At 42.9% G+C, this 13,789-nt stretch overlaps 1 pseudogene; it reads left to right on the forward strand.

Moving 5' to 3' along the window:
* Positions 1 to 7,083: 7,083 nt before the first annotated feature.
* On the forward strand, positions 7,084 to 8,511 carry LOC116558487 (annotated as a pseudogene).
* Positions 8,512 to 13,789: the final 5,278 nt, after the last annotated feature.

The raw sequence follows: 13,789 nt of genomic DNA on the forward strand, positions 1-13,789 counted from the left end.
GGCAGGAGAATAGCTTGAACCCAGGAGGCAGAGGATGGAGTGAGCTGAGATCGTGCCACTGCACTCCAGCCTGGGTGACAGAGCAAGACACTATCTAAAAAACAACAAGAACATATGATGAATATTTCATTCCTGGTATACAAATTAATGTCTTTAAGTCTACAATCCTACCGTATATTTTGCGGAATTAAGAAATTCATTTTAGGAATGTGGCCAGTAAGTGCTTAATTACTAGTACTGTCTCTGCAGAGGAGCTGTACAGTCGGAAACAAAAACGCAAGCATAGATGTGAAATGTGGTTCCTTGTTAAATATGGCTTCATAATGAACACTATTAAAGAAGAGTTGGCAAACTGCCAGTGTATTTCTTTACAATACTTATTTTACCTTCATTAAGACTAAGAGCTTTAACTATGGACCATGTCAATTAGCCAATTTTTTTTCAATTTTCTATCAGATTTTGAAGAATATTTTACAGCTGGGTGCAGTGGCTCACGCCTGTAACCCAACACTTTGGGAGGCCAAGGTGGGTGGATCACGAGGTCAGGAGTTTGAGACCAGCCTGGCTAAGATGGTGAAACTCAGTCTCTACTAAAAATACAAAAAAAAAAAAAAAAAAAAATAGCCAGGCATGGTGGCAGGCACCTGTAATCCCAGCTACTCGGGAGGCTGAAGCAGGAGAATCACTTGAACCTGGGAGGCAGAGGTTGCAGTGAGCTGAGATCACATCATTGCACCCCAGCCCGGGCAACAGTGTGAGGCTCTATCTCAAAAAAAAAAAAAAAATTACAATGTACTTACATGAATTATTGATGACATGCTAGGACTTTCTATTTTGTCCTAAATTTTCTTTCTTTTTTTGTTTGCATTCAATTTATTTTAGAACAAAATTTCATTGTATAAGATCCTTTCTCAAAGTTATTCTCTTTTTTTTTTTTTAGACGGAGTCTTGCTCTGTTGCCAGGCTGGAGTGTAGTGGCGCAATCTCGGCTCACTGCAACCTCTGCCTCTTATGTTCAAGTGATTCTTCTGCCTCAGCCTCCTGAGTAGCTGGGACCACAGGCTCATGTGACCACGCCCAGCTAATTTTTTTTGTCTTTTTAGTAGAGACGGGGTTTCACCATGTTGGCCAGGATGGTCTCAATCTCTTGACCTCGTAATCCGCCTGCCTCGGCCTCCCAAAATGCTGGGATTACAGGTTTCTCTTTTCTTTTTAACCTTGATTACCAAAAACACATCTTCACCACAATTTTCTTTTCTTTTCTTTTTTAGAGATGAGCTTTTGCCATGTCACCCACGGCGATTTTGAACTCCTAAGCTCAAGCGATCCAATTGCCTCAGCCTCCTACAGTACTGGGATTATGGGCATGAGCCACTATGCCTGGCCAGATATCCGTAACTTTCTTCACATCCCTCTTCCCTACTTACTGGTTCCCTTTCTACCTTGTTTCATAAATAACATTTGCAAGTCCATAATTAGAATTAACCTTCAGAAGAGGAAGCAAAAGGTCCTGAACTGTCTATCAATAGAAAATATAAGATTTTCTAGAAGGGCTTTCCATAAGGAGGAACAGTCACACTGCAGGTTTTTCTTTTCCTTTCTTGTAACCAGTCTAAGAAACAATATTTCACATTTTATCAAAATAATTCCCAGCCAGGTGCAGTGGCTCATGCTTGTAATCCCAGCACTTTGGGAAGCCAAGGTGGGTGGATTGCTCAAGCCCAAGAGTTCAAGACCAGCCTAGGCAATATGGCAAAATCTAATAACTATGAAAAATACTAAAAAGAAAAAGTTAGCCAGGTGTGGTGGCGCATGTGTATAGTCCCAGCTACTCAGAATGCTGATGGTGAAGGAATTGCCTAAGCCCAGAGAGGTGGAGGCTCCAGTGAGCCATGATCACACCATTGCACTCCAGCCTGGGCTACAGGGCAAGACCCTGTCTCAGTAATAATATTAACAACTCATTTGTTGTCTTTGTTAGGTTTTTAGTTGCTTAGAAAAACAGATCTGGCAGGGTGCGGTGGCTCACGCCTTTAATTCCAGCATTTTGGGAGGCTGAGGTGGATGGATCATTTAAGATCAGGAGTTCAAGACCAACCTGACCAACGTGGTGAAACCCTGTATCTACTAAAAATACAAAAAAATTAGCTGGGCACGGTGGTGCATGCCTGTAATCTCAGCTGCTCGGGAGGCTGAGGCAGGAGAATCGCTTGAATCCAGGAGGCGGAGGTTGCAGTGAGCCGAGATCCTGCTACTGCGCTGTAGGCTGGGTGACAGAATGAGAGTCTGTCTCAAAAAAAGAAAGAAAAACTGAAATCTAAAAGGTTTTTTACATCCACATAACCCTCTGTATTGCCTTTAAGGTCTTTTGATAATCACTTTGGTTAAATGAGTGTGGAAAGTAGAAGTTCCTCTTCAAAGTTTCCTTTCTTGTTGAAGAATAAGTGTGCTAATAACTCTTTGTTAAGCCTTATCCTATGTAGCTATTAGACATACTTATAGGCACGTAGTACATCCTATGTATGCTTATGGGCACGTAGTACATTCTTTGTCTTTGTACTTTAACCAACATATCTGTGTTGGATGCACTCACAGGCATGTCCCAGCTCGCCATTGTTTTTACCTGTTTAAAAAGAGGTTTTTGTTTGTTTTGTTTTGTTTTGTTTTAAAGATGGAGTCTCCCTCTGTCACTCAGGCTGGAGTGCAATGGCGTGGTCTCAGCTCACTGCAGCCTTTGCCTCCTTGATTCAAGCGACTCTCCCTCTTCAGCCTCCCAAGTAGCTGGGACTACAGGCACGTGCACCACACCCGGCTAATTTTTGTATTTTTAGTAGAGCCAGAGTTTCTACTAAAAGGTTAGTCTCAAACTTCTGACTTCATGATCTGCCTACCTTGGCCTCACAAAGCTCTGGTATTACAGGCATAAGCCACCGCACTGGTCTAAAAAAGTTTTAAGTTGTTAGCCAATCAGGTTTTAGTTTAGATTGTGAGGTCTGGCTCCAGCCAAGGAGCCAACGGAGATCAGACACAGCAGTAAGGACGACCCCAAATATATGGGGATAAATATGTCTGCTTTCGCTTTGTTGACTGTACTCTCCTGGCCAGACAGCTAGCGAGAGTACCCTTCCTGCAGTCCAGGAAGTAAAAAATTGCTTACTGAGAGATCCTTTGTCTTAGTGCTGATTTTTCTTTGCAGCACCGAGCATCTGTTTCCAACATCAGTAACTATTATTTCGCAATGACCTATGGTTCTGTTTTAATCAAATGTTTGGAGCCTTTTTTATTTTTTATTTTTTTTCCTCCATGTGCAGATTTTCTATCCAGGTCTCAGTGTGCGTTTTGAGCCTTTTAACCTCTTTAACAAACGTCTTCATAATGGAGTGCTAAATTAAATCTCTGACTTATTGCTGGGATTCATCAAAACTATAAAAATTAATCACCACAAGGTTAACTTCCATTCAGGTCATAGACTTCAGTGCTACTGTCTCCAGCCCCTTAAAAATGTCCTTCTCAGGCGCTGTTAACAAATGCTTGTGTGGTTAAGTTACAAGGCTCTGACTCCTGGGTACGCATAGCTCATCTAAAGAAGGCACTGACTCCTGCCAGTCTCTGACATCAAACTCAAGGTAACCAAAGCCTGTCTTTGGACCCAGGCAAAGGCAACAATCAAAGTAAACTGCTTCTATGAGACACAGGAGTCAGAAGCATTTGAACCAGAGCAACTTCATCTCAAATAGGAGCGAGGTAAAATGAGGCTGAGACCCACTAGGTTGCATTCCCAGATGTTTAAGGCATTCTAAGTCACGGAATGAGACAGGAGGTCAGCACAAGATTCATAAGGACCCTGCTGATTAAACAGCTTGCAGTTAAAAAAAAAAAAAAAAAGCCAGCTAAACCCCACCAAAACCAAGAGAGCCATGAATGAGAATGACCTCTGGTCATCCTCACCAATACACTCACTGATGCCATGAGAGTTTACAAATGCCATGCCAATGACAGGAAGTTACCATGCATGGTCTAAAAAGGGGAGGCGTGAATAATCCACCCCTTGTTTAGCATATCATCAAGAATAACCATAAATATAGAGAACCAGCAGCCGTCGGTGCTGCTCTGTCTGTGGAGCAGCCATTCTTGTATTCCTCTAACTTTACTAACACACTTGCTTTCACTTTATGGACTTGCCCTGAGTTCTTTCTTGTGAGAGATCCAAGAACCCTCTCTTGGGGTCTGGATCTGGACCCCTTTCCGTTACACAGGGGCAGGCTTGTATTCAAAACCATTAAGACTCATTTAATCACTTTGCCTTTATGTAAAACAATGTAATAAATTGTATGCCTTGATACTAGTAGTTTAAATGTTTAGCTACCTATAATTTGGAGCCAGGCAAAGGTGACAAAGTGAACTGCTTTTGTGAGACACAGGGACAGGCTTGTATTTAAAACCATTAAGATCCATTTAATAATTTTGCCACTATCTAAAATAACAGATTCTATGCCGTGATACTTAATAATTTAAATGTTTAGTTACCTATAAGCTGCCTTTCCTGTCATTCTCTGAACTAGGCAGGGCTTATGAGCTTTTTGTTTAAAACATTGCTAATTCTTGGCTGGGTACGCTGGCTCATGCCTGTAATCCCAGCACTTTGGGAGGCCTAGGCGGATGGATCACGAGGTCAGGAGATTGAGACCCTCTTGGCCAACACGGTGAAACCCCATCTCTATTAAAAATACAAAAAAAAAAATTAGCTGGGTGTGAAAGTGTGCACCTGTAATCCCAGCTACTCGGGAGGCTGAGGCATGAGAATCACTTGAACACAGGAGGCGGAGGTTGCAGTGAGCCGAGATCGCGCCACTGCACTGCATCCTGGTGACAGATCGAGACTCCATCTAAACAACAAAAAAAAAAAATTGCCAATTCTTTATATTTTGCTTTACCTCCAGAATTTGAAATTTTTCTTTTCCTCCAGAACCAGGGACTATCACAGAAGAGGCATACGTGTGAGATTTTAAGGGCCGCTCTTGAGAGATAAAATTAGTTCATAGCCTCCAAATCAAGGACAAACACAGATGTCTCAACAGCTAAACAAAATGCTTGTTTTGTGTATAGCTAATTGCTGCCAGCCATGATTATACCTTAATGTGTAGAATTGGTAGATAGGTCAATTTTATAACCTTGCCTTTTGACTTTTGCTTTTTGGCTCTGAAAGCCGCTTAAAAGGGGTTTTAAAGTTAATGAGTGCTCGCCCATCTTCTTTCCCATCTGGACTGGAATATATAATTGCCTGCAAGTCTTTTGACTCAGTCCCTGGGCCACAAGGATCCCGAGGGACATGATGGGCTCGGGCAGGTAGCCACACCATCCTGGCACTGATATGGAACAAAATAAAAGCTTGGCTATCGATACTCCTCTGGTATACCTTGACCAAAAAGGAGGAAGTATAAACTAAAAAATAAAATAAAATTCTAAGTCCCCTGACAGATTGAATGGACCTTCTCTTGACCAAAGGAAATCTGAAAGGGACCTGAAACACTGGCTGAGCACATGACAGGAAGTGGGGGCATGACGCGCCTCACTGTACCTTCCCCAACTTTTTGGAATTTAGGCTCCAACTGATCAACATTAAAATTAAAAGAGAAGTCACAAGACTGACAAAATAGACTCTTCGTAACAATAAAATATCAAAGAGATGAGACATCAATATTAAGTCCACATCCCTGACCCAGTAAAAATGAGAGATTTGACCAGATATGGTGGCTCACGCCTGTCATCCCAGCACTTTGGGAGGCCAAGGTGGGCAGATCATGAGGTCAGGAGTTAGAGACCAGCCTGGTCCACATGGTGAAACCCTGCCTCTACTAAAAATACAAAAATTAGCCTGGCATGATGGCAGGCCCCTGTAGTCCCAGCTACTTGGGAGGCTGAGTCAGGAGAATCGCTTAAACTCGGGATGTGGAGGTTTCAGTGAGCCGAGATCACGCCACTGCACTCCAGCCTGGGTGACACAGCAAAAAAATTAGAGGTTTATATATCAGGGTGGAAATGTAACCGTGTGTAGAAAATAGGATTTAGGGAGGGGTAAAGAAGAGAAGTCGATCAACAGGAAGCAGGTGGTTGACTAGACAATCATGACTGCTGTGAGATCTGGTATCTCACTGTCCTGTCAACAGGAAGCAGGTGGTTGATTAGACAATCATGACTGCTGTGGGATCTGGTATCTCACTGTCCAGACGCAGTGATCTCAGAAAGTTTCAGCTCCTGGATACTATCTGGGAGAACTGTTGGCTGGTTTCCTGGAAAGGAAACTCAGATAAGAAAAATGTGACTTTTTCAAGTTTTAAGACAGAGGATTGGCAGGGCAGAGTGACTCATGCCTGTAATCCCAGCCCTTTGTGAATCAAGGCCAAACACCCAATAAGGACAATAGGAGTTTCCAGAACTCAGATAAGAAAAGTTTCTTTTTTTTGTTTTTTGTTTTTTGGATTTTTTTTGAGATGGAGTTTTGCTCTTTCACCAGGCTGGAGGGCAGTGGCATGATCTTGGCTCACTGCAATCTCCGTCTCCCAGATTCAAGTGATTCCCCCACTTCAGCCTCCTGAGTAGCTGGACTACAGGTGCGAGCCACCACACCCAGCTAATTTTCTGTATTTTAGTAGAGACCGGGTTTCAACATGGTGAAACCCCATCTCTGCTAAAAATACAAAAAAATTAGCTGGGTGTGATGGTATGCGCCTGTAATTCCAGGATGGTCTCCATCTCCTGACTTCATGATCCACCCTCCTCGGCCTCCCAAAGAGCCGTGATTACAGGCATGAACCACCTCTCCCGGCCAATTTTCTCAAGTTTTAAGATGGAGGATTGGTGGGGCAGAGCGACTTATGCCTGTAATCCCAGCACTTTGTGTCAAGGTAGGAGGATTGCTTGAGCAATCCACTTTTCTTCAGTAACCAAAGACCTGATAAAGGACAATACGAAGCATGGAAAATTATTCTGAAAAGCCATAACATTTTTGTTCCCAAAGCAGATTTCCTGTTTCCATCAGAAGGTCTTTGGAGTGAAAGCCTGTGAGGATGGACATACTTAAACATGAATTCTGTAATCTTGCAAATCTTGCACCAGGCAATCGCCTGTCCCAATTGCATGAACTGCTTGCTAGACCCAGTCACAGTAGACTGTGGACACACCTTTTGCAGGCCCTGTTTGTATGTCAGCTGGCCGGACATCCCAGCTCCTGCTCAGTGCTCTATATGCAAGACGGAGGTACGGTGGAGAGAACTTAGAACTAACACTGCTTTGAAGAACATGGCTTCCTGTGTCAGAAAAGCCAGCCTCTGGCATTTCCTGGGCTCTGAGGAGCAAAGGTGTGGGATTCACAGGAAGACAAAGAAGGTATTCTGAGAAGTGAACAAGAGCTTACTCTGTTTGCTGTGCCCCAACTCTCAGGAGCACCAGGATCACACACAGACACTGTCCCGTCGACCGGGCTGCTGAGGAATGCGAGGATTATGTGAGTTTAAGGATAGGAGCAATCAGAGCTCAATATCAGAAGATGCCGACGTTTCTCCATGAAGAAGGGCAACATTATTTGGAGAGGCTGCAAAAAAACGGCGAGGACATTTTTCAGCAACTCAATGAAAGCAAAGCCAGAATGAAACGTTCGAGGGAGATATTAAGAGGAATGTATGAGGCGCTGAAGGAAATGGGCTATAAACCAGATGTGGGACTACTTCAGGCTTTTGGAGACATATTATACAGGTGTGAGCTCCTGCCGCTGCAAGCACCCAAGCCTGTGAATCTGGAGCTCAGTACAGGGCCCATCACTGGACTAGTGGACAAGCTCCGTGGATTCGGAGTTGATATTACTCTGCATCCTGAAAGAGCCAATAGTCATATCTTCCTGCATGGAGATTTGAGAAGCATGAATGTTGGGTGTGACCCTCAAGATGATCCCCATATCACTGCAGCACCTGGATGTTTTCTTTCATGGGGTGCTCAGACTTTCACATTTGGAAAATATTACTGGCAGGTTCATGTGGGGGCCTCTTGCAATTGGGCTTTTGGAGTCTGTAACAATTATTGGAAAGAGAAGAGACAGAATGACAAGATAGATGAAGAGAAGGGACTCTTTCTTCTTGGATATGTTAAGGAGGATGTTCACTGCAGTCTCTTTACCACTTCCCCACTTATGGTACAATATGTTCCAAGACCTACCAACCAAGTAGGAGTATTCCTGAATTGTGAAGATAGAACCGTGAGCTTTGTTGATGTTGACCAAAGTTCCCTTATACACACGATCACTAATTGCTCCTTCTCACCTCCTCTCAGGCCTATCCATTGCTGTAGTCACTTCTGAACAGAGACAAATCACAAACGTGCCCCCATGCTATGGGAACAACTTTATCTCAGGAAGCTCTCTTTTTGTGCCTCATCAAAGAGGACAAATAATTTATATTTAATGTCTTTAGTTGCCTTCTAATGTCAAAAAGCTGAATATTATTTCTGTTGAACGAAAACACTAAAACAATGTACATTTGATTTTATTCAGTCATTTTTGGAAAATCATTACCCGTGGTGCATGACATAGAATATATTCTGGTTTTTTTTTTTTTATTTCTGAATGTCAAGTCACAGAGTGAAATAATAGATGACAGAGGTGTCTAAAGTTAAAATCAATGGAAGAAAGTAGAGATACTGTGCTTCATGGAAAATTCTTGGATAAAGACTCAATGGTAACCTGGAAAAAAAAAATAGGTAAAACAAGACCTTTCATAGTTTTTTTTCTAATTAAAGAAAAAAGAAAACCCATTTTGTCCTTTTTTTTTTTTTTTTTTTTTTTAGATGGAATTTTGCTTTTTTGCCCAGGCTGGGGGGCAGTGGTGAGATCTTGGCTCACTGCAACCTCCACTTCCCAGGTTCAAGCGATTCTACTGCCTTAGCCTCCCAAGTAGCTGGGATTACAGTCACCTGCCACCACGCCCAGCTAATTTTTGTATTTTTAGTAGACACGGGGTTCCGCCATGTTGGCGAGGCTGATCTCAAACTCCTGATCTCAGGTGATCCACCTACCTCGGCTTCCGAAAGTGCTGGGATTATAGGCGTGAGCCACCACACCTGGTCTATTTTGTCCTTTTAACAGAGAAATTCAAATTCTGGTTTTGAATCAGTTCAGTCTCAATATTTAGGCTTCTTTTTAAAAGTCATATAATAAATTCATTCCATTTAGTCAACTTGAGCACGTACGATTCTCTCGTTTCTCCTCTTTCAACTTTTTATCTCTGCTGCGGTTTGCATGTGTTCCCCCGCCCCCACAAAGTTTGTGTGTTGGAAACTTAATTCCAAATGCAACAGTGTGGGGAGGTGGGACCTTTAAGAGATGATTATATCAAAAGGGTTCTTCCCATATGAATGGATTAATACATTATTGTGGGAGTGGGTTCGTTATTGCAGAAGTAGATTTGTTATAAAAGTGAGTTTGGCCCCCTCTTGCACGCTTTCCCTTCCCCCCATGCATGCCCTCTTGTCCCTCCACCTTTCACCAGGTGATGAGGCCACAAGAAGGCCCTCGACAAATATAGGCCCCTTGACCTTGGACTTCCAAGCCTCCGGAGCAGCGAAAAATAAATCTCCATATTTAACTAAATCGCCCAGTCTTGGGTGTTCCATTATAGTAGCACAAAACAGACTAAGACAATATCCATTCCGCTTTATCTGTTATTTATTGATTCATTCTGAAACAACTTTTGAATAACTTCCACACTGGATCTTAGCCAAAAGGCCAAGAAGCAATAACCTTTGAATAACTTCCAAACTAGAACAATATTTTTTTTATTTTAACAAAAATCCATCTTTTCTGTCTCATGGTTTTTTGTTCATTTGTTTTTGCTTTTTTCGACAGAGCCTCACTTTGTTCCACAGGCTGGAGTGCAGACGTACAATATTGGCTCACTGCAACCTCCACCTCCTGGGTTCAAGCAATTCTCCTACCCCACCCTCCCAAGTAGCTGGGATTACAGATGCCCACCACCATGCCTGGCTAATTTTTGTATTTTTAGTACAGACATGGTTTCAACATGTTGGCCAGGCTGGTCTCGAACTCCTGAGCTCAGGTGATCCACCGCCTCACCTTCCCAAAGTGCTGAAATTACAGGCATGAGCCACCACACCCAGCCGGTATATTTCATAGATTTCGAAGAAAAAAATACATCTTATTTTTCTGTTATGCTTTGCATAAAATGTCACTTTTCCTATTACTTCTAGAAATTCTAATTACATTAATTTGGTTAATATTTTTTTTTTTTTGAGACGGAGTCTCACTGTCACCCAGGCTGCAGTGCAGTGGTGGTGCGATCTCGGCTCACTGCAGCCTCTGCCTCCTGGGGCCAAGCAATTCTCCTGCCTCACCTTTCCGAGGAGCTGGGATTACAGGTGCATGCGGCCATGCCCAGCTAATGTTTGTATTTTTAGTAGAGATGGGGTTTCATCATGTTGGCCAGGATGGTCTTGATCTCTTGACCTCGTGATTAGCATGCCTTGGCCTCCCAAAGTGCTTGGCTTACAGGTGTGAGCCACCTCATCCAGCCAATTTGGTTAATTAATAAGAATTGTTAACTCTTAGTGACTTTAATTTCTAGTGAACACTAGAAAACTAGAAAATGTGCAATCATGAACTGTTTTCTTCCAAGTTTGCAAGTACATGATTTCATAATTTCTAGAAACATGATTCCTAGAACAATTGGAAAATTGTCCTATGACACAGGACAGGAAATGGCAGAGGAAATGTTTAATAGGCCCCAATTACCTTTTTTTCTTCTGTAATAGGTAGCCAGAGTTAATAAGTTCTAAATTTATGTTCAGCAATAAATATTTCAGTATCAGATTAATATTTAGAAATGATCTAAATATTCAATACATATTGCTATGGCTTGAATGTTTTCCTGCTCTGCAAATCATATTAAAACGAAATCCCCACTGAACAGTACTAAGGGGTAGGAGCTATAAGATATGATTTCATCATGAGGGATCTGCCTTCATGAACAGATTAATCCTTTACAGATTAATGCGTTGTCATGGATGTGGAGTAGTTATAATTTGTGCGTGATAGGGTTTGGATCTGTGTGTTGAATTGCAATCCCAAGTGTTAGAGGTAGGGCCTGGTGGGAGGGGACTGGGTGGTGGGAGGTTTCTCATGAATCCTTTGCCGCCATTGCTTGGTGCCGTTCTCCCGATACTGAGTGAGTTGTCCTGGGATCTACCGCCTCGGCTTCCCAAAGTGCTGGAATTACAGGCATGAGCCATCCAGACGGTATATTTCATAGATTTCAAAGAAATCTAGCTTTTGTTTTTGTTTTTTGAGACAGAGTCTTGCTCTGTTGCCAGGCTGGAGTGCGGCAGTGGCGTGATCTTGGCTCACTGCAATCTCCACCTCCCTGGTTCAAGCGATTTCCCCGCCTCAGTCTCCCAGGTAGCTGGGACTACAGGCTCGCACCACCACACCCCGCTACCTTTTTGTATTTTAGTAGAGATGGGGTTTCACCATGTTGGCCGGGATGGTCTTGATCTCCTGATCTCCTGATCTGCTTGCCTCGGCCTCCCAAAGTGCTGGGATTACAGGCATGAGCCACCAAGCCCGGATATCATTGTTTAAAAGTGTGTGGCACCTCCCCCTCTCTCTACCTCCTGCTGTGGCCGTGTGAGACAGCTCACTCTCCCTTTTCTTCCTGCCATGATCAGAGGCTTCCTGAGGCCTCCTAGAAGCAGAAGCTGCTGTACTTCCTGTACGGCTTGCAGAACCATGAGCTAATTAACTGTCAGTTGTTTATGAATTATTCAGGCTCAGGTATTTCTTTATAGCAACGCAAAACAGACTAATACAGTGTGGCTCTCTTATAAAAGCCTGTTTGTTTCTTAGTGTGTCCCCTTGCCATATAATGCCCTGTACCAACTTGGGACTCTGCAGAGAGACCCCGCATTAGTCTGTTGTCATATTGCTATAAATTATTACCTGACACTGGGTGACTTATGAAGAAAAGACGTTTATTTGGCTCACAAGTCCACAAGCTGTACAGGACGCATGAGGCTGGCATCTGCTTGGCTTCTGGGGAGGCCTCAGGACAGTTACAATCACGGCAGAAGGCAAAGGGAGAGACAGCACTTCACATGGCCAGAGCAGGAGGGAGAGAGTGGGGAGGTGCCACGCATTTTTTAACAACCAGATCTCATGAGAACTCACTGCGACAAGGACAGTCCCAAGGAGAATGGTGTTAAACTGTTTATGAGAAACCTGCCCTCATGATCCAATCACCTCTACCAGGCCCACTGCCAACACTGGGGACTACAATTCAGCATGAGACTTTTGTGGGGCCACAGACCCAAACCGTATCAGACCCCATCAGCAAGAAGGCTCTCCCTAGATTTGGCCCTTTGTCCTCGGACTTCCTGGCCCCACAAAACAATACATGAATTTATATTCCTTAGAAGAATTACGCACTCCCCACTCCGAGGTATTCACTTATAGCAATAGAAAATAGACTACTACAAATAACCGTCATTTAACTTAGATTTTTAAGTTACCAAATATTAGATATAAAAAATTCTTAAAAATAGACATCTTATAAACATTGTATCAAAAAGATACAAACATCACATAACACATAAAAAGCACAAAAATATTTTTAAAATACAAATAACCACATTGAAAATATGTGGCTCTTTTCAATTCCCTTTTTCCTTCTCGCGTTTCATATACATCAAGAAATTTATCTTTTCCTTGTACATTTTGTTCCTTAGTTGAATGTACAGTTTTATGATCGTAAACACATGTTAAGTGTTTTGATTAGTAAATCCAGGTAGAAGTTGTATGTGTGCACTGTAAATGCTGACAACTCTGAAGATTTGTCTGTTTTAATTAAACCAAGAAACTTAAACTACCTTTTTATTTACTAAAGATTATCTCAGATCAGGTGAACTTGAAAAACATTTAGGTAAGCTCCCATTTTTCTACGAAAATGCTTCATTTATGGGAGCAATTCTTTTCTTCCTTAGATAAATCTTTGCATAGGTACCAAATAACACATTTGTTTAGGACGAGAGCTTCCCCCTCCAAAAAAAAGTATTTTTATACGGAAACGTCCAAATCTCCAAATGTACATGTACTTCAATTGTGACTTGAACTCAAGGTAAACACATAATTAATAAATTAACCTTAGCTTGCTGGATGGCTACCATCTTATATGCTGTTCCCTTGACTGAAATGTTGTTATGAGGCAAACGACTGTACGTGAGATGGGACTTATTGGAGGAATTAATGCATGTGACAGGGAACGTGAGAGGTTCCACGACAGCCCATCTGCACAGTAGAGACCCTGGAATGCTGGAAGCAGGGCTCAATTCAGTCCAAAAGCCTGAGACCCAAGGAAGCCAAGCCAATAGTGTAATTCTCAGGTCAAGGCCAAAGTTCTTAGAACCTCGCGGCGGGGGTGGGGGGCAGGGGGGCGGCTACTGGTGTAAGCCCTGGAGTCCAAGGGGTACAGATCCTAAAGTTCTGATGTCCACAGGCAGAAGAAGAAACGTGTCCCAGCTCCAGGAGATCAGATGGATTTGCTTTTCCTTTTTTTCCTTTTGGATGGAGTCTCAATCTGTCGCCCAGGCTGGAGTGCAGTGGTGCAATCTCGGCTCACTGCACCCTCCACTCCTGGGTCTCAAGCAATTCCCCTGCCTCAGCCTCCTGAGTAGCTGGGATTGCAGGTGCCCGCCACCACACCCGGCTAATTTTTGGTTTTGTTTTTGTAGAGAT

The sequence above is a fragment of the Sapajus apella genome, unplaced genomic scaffold (assembly GCF_009761245.1).
Source record: "Sapajus apella isolate SASKATOON/1434 unplaced genomic scaffold, GSC_monkey_1.0 scaffold21, whole genome shotgun sequence".
In the NCBI taxonomy this organism is placed as follows: domain Eukaryota; kingdom Metazoa; phylum Chordata; class Mammalia; order Primates; family Cebidae; genus Sapajus; species Sapajus apella.